This window comes from Cryptotermes secundus, unplaced genomic scaffold (assembly GCF_002891405.2).
Source record: "Cryptotermes secundus unplaced genomic scaffold, Csec_1.0 scaffold120, whole genome shotgun sequence".
Taxonomy (NCBI): domain Eukaryota; kingdom Metazoa; phylum Arthropoda; class Insecta; order Blattodea; family Kalotermitidae; genus Cryptotermes; species Cryptotermes secundus.
The window spans coordinates 471,828-481,204 of NW_019742442.1; the positions used below are offsets into that span (position 1 = coordinate 471,828).

A 9,377-nucleotide genomic window follows, 5' to 3' on the forward strand; every position below is an offset into this window, starting at 1 on the left:
AAAAGGGGGGGGGGGAAACAGATCATTTATATATTAAAAATAATTTTGTGTACTAATTTTTCAGAATTTATCTTTATTTTGCTCAATTAAAATTTAGTTTGTTTTGAAATTCTCAAACCGGACTATAGTGAATCCGGACTGATCGAAGCCGGACTATGCGAGGTATTGCTGTATTCTGTAGAGTTCGATTCTTGGTCTGAATAATGACTGGGAATGTTCAATGTTTCCCTTATCCTTCCAGGTAAATGCTTCCATATTACCTTGAAGCTTACCACATTATTCGATAATCCATCATTCACGAGATCCTGTCATTTGACTCTTAGGTCCATGCAGTTCATAATGCGTCACTGAAGCGCACATAGAAACAGCAAGCATTTTGCAGCAACTCCTGTATTATCCTCCACGATATGAAAACATAAAGGGACTTGAATGATCCTTGGGACATATAACGGCGGGCTTTCAAATTCAGTGATTTCATGGGTAAAATGAGATGCTAGTATTTCTTGAATGATGAACAGGTAATGATTTTGATAGAGGGTAAAAAATGTAAAACTGTCCTTGTACTTAACTATTTAAGCACTACGCCATGTAGGCGTACGGGTGAGTAGATATATAGAGCCACATTTTCTTGACCTCGGCATTGATTGGAGGTGAGTGGTCAGCTTTACGCCCAGGCTGCTTTACCCCCGGGAAGAGCCTGCGGCACTCATTTTATAGCAGCTTGGGTGGGACCCAGAGCCGTTCTGGACGACGTGGAGAAAATAAAATTCTCGAACCTACCAGGACTTGAACTCCGAACCTGTAGGCAATCGCTAAACCGGCTACTCCACCCCGGATCCCTTTCATACAGATTGTCGTGAAGTATTTAAAGGCGCTGTCCTTGGATCCGTCTGCAGAAACTACCGATACCACGAGAATCTCCCGAAGAAGAGCCAGCCTGCTCGAGGATATGGATGCTTCGGGCAGCTACGGAAGCTACAGGAAATCCTGAGCGGTGGAGCGAGATGCAGGCGAATGTGAGACGGTGCTCAGGATAGGCCACAACCTCTTCCTTCCACGGCTCTCACAGCACTGTGAATAGCATATGTAGAACTGACTGACTACAGCACTCACTGGCAAAGAACTTCCGGTTCTAATTCTTGATCTATATATATATATAATTTGTGCCACGTATCGCATCGGTTTCTGTAGACGACTGAAACGCTGTTAGTTTGCTCTATATTCAGTCCGCTAACTGCCCAAGTACATAGAAGCCTGGAGGCTTTGTAGAAACCAGATTTTGCATATGTTTGCGTTTTCTGCAGAAAGTATAAGAAACTAACTTAGGGCTATAATTAAGAGCTTAGGCCTGACCTTCTACTTCCTCCAGCTCAGAAACTACCCAATGAATTCCGCTTGAATTTGTTGTTGGGACTCTATGGTTAAACTTGAAGTCTGCATTCAATTTTCGTCCATGTATAACGGAGACATAACGCAAGAATAAATTCAGTGTCTTTCCTGGCAGATATTTTTAAGGTTACTGGAAGATTATGAGGTTCATTTTGTTTTTTTGTTGCTAGTGGGGTGGGACTAAGTCCCTTGTACTGCGGCCACTTCTGGCCTAATGTACCAGCCCAAGATGATAGGTGAGGGTGATTGTGGAGCAATTGGTGGAATGAAGATTGGCAGGGGAAACCGAAGTACCTGCCCCAGTGCCACTTTGTCCACACAAATCTCACTTGACCAGACGAGGGATCGAACCCGGGCCGCCGACGTGGGAAGCCAATGACTAACCGCTTGAGCTATGGCGCGGCCCAAAATTATGAAGTTAGTCTATAAATAATGCCGAAATAAAAAGACAGTTCTTCTTAAAGGAAAGATTCACTGTACATAGATTGGTACAGAGCATTAAATTATAATCACATTAGGACAGGTCTTAATGGAGTAGAGTAGGCCGTAATGGAATATAAAGAATATTAATCGGGATTTCTGTGACTTTCGACCTCGTTCTGGTTCGCTATACTAAAGAACAACAAAGAACCCAACTTTTCAGTCATCAGGTGACGGGGCGGGATACACCTACTCTGTTGCTCCCCTTAGAGAAATCTAACCTCAGTTATTGTCTCATCACTTGAAAACTGAAATAGATCTAGTTTCCGAAATGCTATAGGTTTATTGGCAAATTTATCATAGGCTGATCTGTAGGAAGATGAGCTTTGGTCTGCAATAAGCCAAAGCCGGAGACAATGAGCTGCAAACAGGCGAAATAACTGGACATTATTTGTCTCAGAACCCGAGGTTACCATTCCGCAGCTAGAGCCTGCGCAAGTTGATCCGCTGAATCTTGACCTTATGTACCCACCTCTAGTTTACTTAACTGCATATGTAGGCTGGATAAAGTTAAAGTTATTTACGGCAGAATTGTTGGTGGTTACTAAAGTAAAACGTCCTTATAAAGGGCAGCAAGGTGTGAGAAGACTGGGTTGTGGAAGTACATGCTACTTAAATTTGAAATCTAATACATTTCCCCTCTTCTTCAAGTATAATTAGAAGATCAAGTTAAGGGGTATGAGATGTACAGGGCATGTAACACGAATTAAGGATATTAGGGATATAGGATATCGGTGGGAAAGCCAGAAGGAAAGGGACCACAAGGAAGACGAAGGCGTATGTGGGCGGACAATATTAAAATGGATCTTAGAGAGATAGGATGGGATGGTATTAATTGGATTCATCTGGCTCAGGATAGGGACCAGTGGAGGGCTCTTGTGAACACGGTAATGAACCTTCGGGTTCCATAAAATGCTGGGAAATTCTTGAGTAACTGCAGAATTTGCGGCTTCTCAAGAAGGGCTCAGCTCCATGAGTAAGTAAATACATTTTCCACGTGTGTCTCTTATCGATGTGCACAGTTGCTCATCTGTCTTTGGTGCTAACTGAAAGCAGCGCACACAAACCTTCTGTTGGAAACCCTAATTCACTACCCTACGCAGTCATAAATGGTATTTCCTTGCAGACCCATTTCATTAGTCAAAATGTATACAGCTTCAAAGATCTTATAAAGATCTGTAGATCATAATGTGATGTAAGTTACATTTCATGTTACAGCTCCTCATTACGTAATTTCCTCCAACCTCCTGTTACAATACTTTATCTTTCTCACGTCCAAATATTTTCCTCAGCACTCCTATCCCCACCGAACATTGTACGTCTGTGTTCTTCCTATGCGGCGAAAGAGAACATTTCACATTTTAAACAGGTGAAATTATATTTTTTTAATTTTTAGGTTTATAAGAATGAAATTGAAAGATTAGAAATCTCAGAAGTGACCAGGAAGAGATAGTCCTCCACTTTCATCACGAGAGTCGTTTTGATTTGTTGCTGCCGTTACAGAGTACTCATATCTGAACTTCATCACGCTTCTGGAGACCAATTTCTCATGTAACAGTGGCAGGACTCGTGCAAGCAAAGACTGAAAGCTCACCCGACTCCGAGTCCTCAACATCTGAATGCGGTGAAAATATCCATACGGAGCAAAACGGCGTTTTATGATTACTTTACTGCATGTCTATAAACAAACTGACTTGGCCCTAATAACTCCGTGGCCTCTAGTCCGCAAACGAACTATATCGACTGAGCGACCGCCGCTTGTCGGCGAAGTTAGTGCCAACTTTAGCTGATAGAGGGTGTCAAGTGGTCAGCGCAATGGTTCCCCACGGCCTTTAATCTCGGTTTTACAGACCGGAGACTTGCCCCTAACAGATCTCATAACGAAAATTTTGGAGTTTATATGTGCATTGCAATTTGAAATGCGTTCCCTGCGATTTTGCATAGGCCTATCTCATCCGCCATGATATTTATTTCTCGCAGATCCGCTGTTCAGAGGGCTGGTAATCACAGCAGATAACATGGCATAGTCACAATTAATTTTCCTTCTAGGTCATGGAGAATATACACCATACCGAGAAGTGTTTAAAACAAAAGTCTTAGCTCTGATTGCTATGTAGGTATACATGCTTTTCCGAAATGGTGATTTCTCTGCCTTTTCAGACAGTTGCTAGGTGACGACGAACGAATTTTACGGTGTTAAAGGCGACATATATCCACAGCCAGCTGGTTCCTTCCAACTCCATTGGGCCTAATGCATATTTTTAAGCAACCATGTTTCCTCGTTTCGAAATCGTTCATGCCTGCTGCAGATTCATAAACTATTTACCCATGGCACTTCCCTTGCTCGGCAATCGTGAAAATGCATCGCATGAAGATAGCATGAAGATTGCATAAGCCTACTTTCATTTTTTTTTCAAAATAAAGAAAGGATGCCAAAAATTAACATATCGGTGCATGTTATTCTAACGAACTGAATGGCGCATGGTATCTCTTGAAAGGCTGATAGTTTCTTAGCTACTCAAAATGTTTCCTGCTTTTATGGAGCCGAATATTTATTACTGTGCACAAAATAAAGCCCGACAATGGACCCTGTTCTATGACTGGGAATCCAACCTTACAGCGTCAAACTCTCTTTCTCTAAGAAACATTTTAATAATATTTCCGAATAGGGATAATTTAAAAAAGGGTCTCAAAATTATCTCTTACCTTGAGGCTTTCCAATTAAAATGATCTACGCACTCTGATCCTTCTCATGCGTGCTATATATCCTGCCTACTAGTTATGTAGATCTCAGTGACTTCCTGTCACTTCATCTTGTTATCCAAAACATTCTCCCAGAACTTCGTCCTCAGGCATCCTCAGTCTGTTCTAGTGAGATATTTCTATGAAAGTTTTTTTTTCGGATTAATTGAAATGAACAACCCCGTGTTGTTGGATGCTAATTATAGTGAAACGCGCTGTAGTCCGTTAAAATCAGAAAGTTGCGAATGTGCCGTGTCGGAAAGAAGCAATGCAGTACTGAAGGGATTAGACCTGAGCATTCCAGCCCATCAAAAACCCATCTCTGAAGCTGCTCCTGGCGCTGAAATTCAGACGTGAAGAAAGGAACCCAGCGCTACCACCTTAAATAAGAGCGCCATTGAGATACTTAATATTGCACTCAAGTCATGAAGGACCATATTTCGCTGTATATTTCATGGCATAATCTTATGGCTTCTCTAGTCATGGTACTTCTTCTCAATGAACGGTAGGCTTTCAATTTATGAAGGGGGTAAAAGTTGGGGCGGTATTGCGGAGGGTGGATGAGCCTAAGTGGTTGTCCAGCTGACGCCACGGTGGAGGAAGAGTGGGATCTGATGGAGTAGGGGTGCAAGATGTGTCCCTCCATCCCTCTCATAACAGCATCCCTCCTGCAGTAGCAGTAGGCATATATATGATGTGGTTAAGGGGAGGATCGTGGAATTGATTTAGCAAACTACACGGCAATTTGCACAACATTAGGTTAGCTGCTATAGGATGCTACAATATTCGCATTTGGGCACGTTAATGGTTAACCAATTTCCGTGGCGTTTACTTCTATAGCCTGTCCGATTTAGAGAAATGTCCTTATAGAAACAACGTTCCAATGTTTGCAGATTGATTAAGTATTGTGCATACCACAAGTTATGGACGCTGTCAATACATAACCACAGGTTGATTTGATCTTATCGTCAGACTGAACAGATTTGTTATTATGATGAGAGGTAAATGTATGATTCATGTGTGTAATTTACTGAAGAGGCATTATCCTTCCCATGCAATGGGAAATTAAAAGTGACGCAGTAAAAAAGAAATTCTTCTAAGGCCTCTACTGGCTATGAACGACCAGCAATAATCATTCGTTAGCGATATAAGCTTTTATATCTATGATAACACAGCGAAAATAAAACTGCTTCTAGTCTTTTGAAGGAAACTGAGATGACCAGTCAATACTCGGACTACGGACTAAAATGAGGAGCAAGCTGTTACGTTTAGCGAGCAGAGAATTGTTAATAAAAAGCCAAACACTGTTATTAAAGAAAACATAAATCTTTCGTCCGAATGAATACACTATAAATTATTTTCAGTATCATCTTAATAGCAGACAAGTTACTACATAACGGCATTAAAAACTCGAATTGGAGATCTCTGTAGAAGTGACAGCATCGGAAGTAGACGTCCATAAGAAAACAAAGTTTAAGTTATTGTTAATGCTGAATGCAGCATATCAGAGTTGCAGAAATGTATTTTTGAAGAAAGAGGGGCTTCGTGCAAGCCAATTTCGCTACCTTTCACTTACAAACTTTCTCTGCAAGGATGGACAAGGGCCACCTGTTAATCACAGTAAGAATATCATGTAGGTATGGTCTCTGTCACGGTGATGGTAGAGTCCAGTTACCCCCGTGACCGGCTAAATCACCGGACTTCTACCCGCCTGACTTTTGGCAGCTCCCGTAACAAAAGGACTGAATTCCAGGGATCCGGTAGCATTCGAAACCTGCGTCGGGGACACAAATTTACTGGAGGGGAACAGACTACTGAAGAAGAGTTTCTAATAACTTTGAATATTTGGGTGGGCCGTACATATGTGGTATAAGTGTAGAGAGAGATGAGGAGATACCACTAAAAAGTTAAAAAGGTGTTGGCCTGATCTCAGAAATAACGTTTTAGAATAATAAAACGGAATTCACTTTTCGATTACATTTGTTAGACATAAATCTATCCAAGAGTAGATATACTTGTTTCACAATGGAAAAATCATTGCCAACATAAATAATTTATTCAGTATGAGAACTGTTACCATGAATAATACTATAATCTGAGATCTGATGCAGTGTAACCCAGCCTTCTACCGGACTACACGGCATAACATCCCAGAACACAGGCAGGCTACTCTTCATTGTCACCTCTGTGATTACCTCAAATCCAACATTCATATTTACTGCTGTCTACTTTCAAAATAGCAAATATTAAGTAAAAGAAGATAAAGGCTGACCTCACATAAATTTTTTCGGAAGATCTGATGGGAAAATAACTCTTGCAAGACCTTGGTATAGATGGAAAGATTATATTAGCATTAATCTTACATATGCTGGAAGAGTGTGGAATGATTCAACTGAATATGATGCAGTGGTGGGCTCCTGTGAGTACGGTAATGATCTCTCCTGTTCTACAAAATGTTGGGATTTCCCTGACGAACTGAGCGACTGTTAGCTTTTCAAGAGGGAATATGCGTCTTGGATTGGTTAATTGGTTAAAAGCCGATGTTTCCTTTGTGTTAACGCATCACACCTTGGAAACGCATATGACAGAGATGTTGGCCTGAGACTTGCAATTGTCGTCGACAAAGGTCGAGAGTCCAAAACGTACTGAAGCATAGATATACGTACATAGCCATATACCACCCGGAGGTCCTATCCGTAACTCATGATAACTGTGTTACTTGCGTAACGACATAATAATGAGAAAATAACTATAGCATGACAAGCCTTAGGCTTTTATATAATATACATTATGGATTGGATTCAATTCCGTTGTATCCTTATGCAGTATGCATGCATAAAGAGCCATTACAATTCATTATTCACTAATCATCTTGTTACCTAGTGATATCTAGTGTCAAGTGACACCGCGACTAAGACGCTGGTTCGGATTGGTAACTGGATTTATTGGATACCTACAGGTCGTAACTACAATTAATTATTACACTATTGCTGGTTGACTCGTACACAACGTACAATCACTTCACACTAAGCTCTTAAGTCTTAAGCACTAATCTTCACGGGTTTATAACATGGGAACTATAACAATCTCACTGATTCACACACTGCAAATATTACACATATGAGATCTTCTAATCACACGTTAAGTTTTCACGGGCCGAATACAAACTTCCCGTCGCTGCCTCTTTGCTTGTTTGTTCGCGTGCTTCTGCTGGTGGATTCGTAACTTGTAACTGATTTACTTATATAGCCGAGGGACGGATATGGACGTATAGTAAACACACATCACGTGATCGCTACCCAGCCAGCCTATTGGCGTGTCGGTCGGATCTACAGAAAACACAACTTCCTCTATTGTTGCGTGTTGGACCGTGCTTACAGAGCTGTGGCCAGGCAACGCATTGATCAAATCTGTTACATTAGTTTAATATATTGTCAGCGTCGTTAAACCAACGATGAAGAAATTTCTCTGCAACCCCTGTCATTTGTCACTTCATCTTTAAATGTTGTTAATCTGCCAGTTTCTTCTATCAGCTGAAATGCAAGTTAACTGAACGTTCTGAAGCTGCTTGAAACCATTCAGCTTAGAATCTATTTATATCTTCTTTATTAAGACCGTCACCACACAACTACATCAAGGTCGTTGTTTACATTCCCTACAGAACGGACAATACTTTGTAAGATAAGGCACTGACTAAATACGAATTAACATTAATATTACTACATCTATATCACGAGCCTTCAATAACAGTTTTATATACAAAATATAGAATACTCTAATTTGTCCATGGAAACGAAACAAAATCACAAAAACCAACGGCTGACTCGATGATGTAAAGCATCAATCGAAGAATTTTATTCTTGTTTTATACTAAAACTTTTGTTTTATATAATCTAATTTATTGTATTTTTATGTCAAGTATTTTAATATAATTAATATTATTGTACCCAATTTTACTAATACCGCATTTCAGTGGTGTATATATGATAGCCAAGTATTTGCCTGATGATGGCTATTGATAGCCGAAACATGCAGTAGAGCCAAAACCAGGCATTGACCTTGATATAGTTGTGTTGTGACGGTCTTAATAAAGAAGCTGTATATTGTAACACAACAGGATGCATGAAATGAAAATTATAATCTACTGTTCTACCGTATCCTATTTACGGAAGTAGAAATTACAGTAGCCCTATAAAACTTATAATTTAACTTACTGTTTTGTATAGGTATGAAACTTGGCTGCTCAAATTAAGTGAAGAAGTCAGACTGAAAGTGTGAGGTTGGAGATGGAAATATCATGATCTCACAGGAAGTGGTGTCATGTTGTTTGGCAGATGAGTTCCGATGTTACGGAGGAAAGAGCTGCCTCTGTCTTCTGCGAAGAAGAAGAGATTCCACCCAAAAGATGTAAATCACCGATAACCATCTGTCAAGCTTCATCGGCACCATGTCCCAGAATAATGCGATTTTAACAGGGGTCTGAGTAGAACAAGACTATCTGAACGGAAAGCGACAGGAAGTAACAGAATGCTGGAGAAACTCAGTGAACAAGCATGCTCGTAATTTATGCCCTTCACCGCGTAGTGTTACTATGGCCAAATCAAGGAGGATAGGCTGGGCACGGAATGTAGCATGCACGGGAGAGATGTGGGACACATATAAAGTTTCAGGCGGAAACCATGAAAGGAAGAGATCACTTTGGAAGATCTAGGATCAATGGCGGGCTCTTGTGGGCACAGAAGAGAACTTTCGGGGCGGGGGGGGGG

The 9,377-nt window shown here is 40.8% G+C and overlaps 1 protein-coding gene across 1 annotated transcript in view; it reads left to right on the forward strand.

Annotated features, from left to right (window-relative positions):
• Window positions 1-9,377, forward strand: part of LOC117282988 (homeobox protein invected) — a 60,818-nt gene that overhangs the window by 1,562 nt on the left and 49,879 nt on the right. The gene's annotated exons all lie outside the window — the stretch shown is intronic.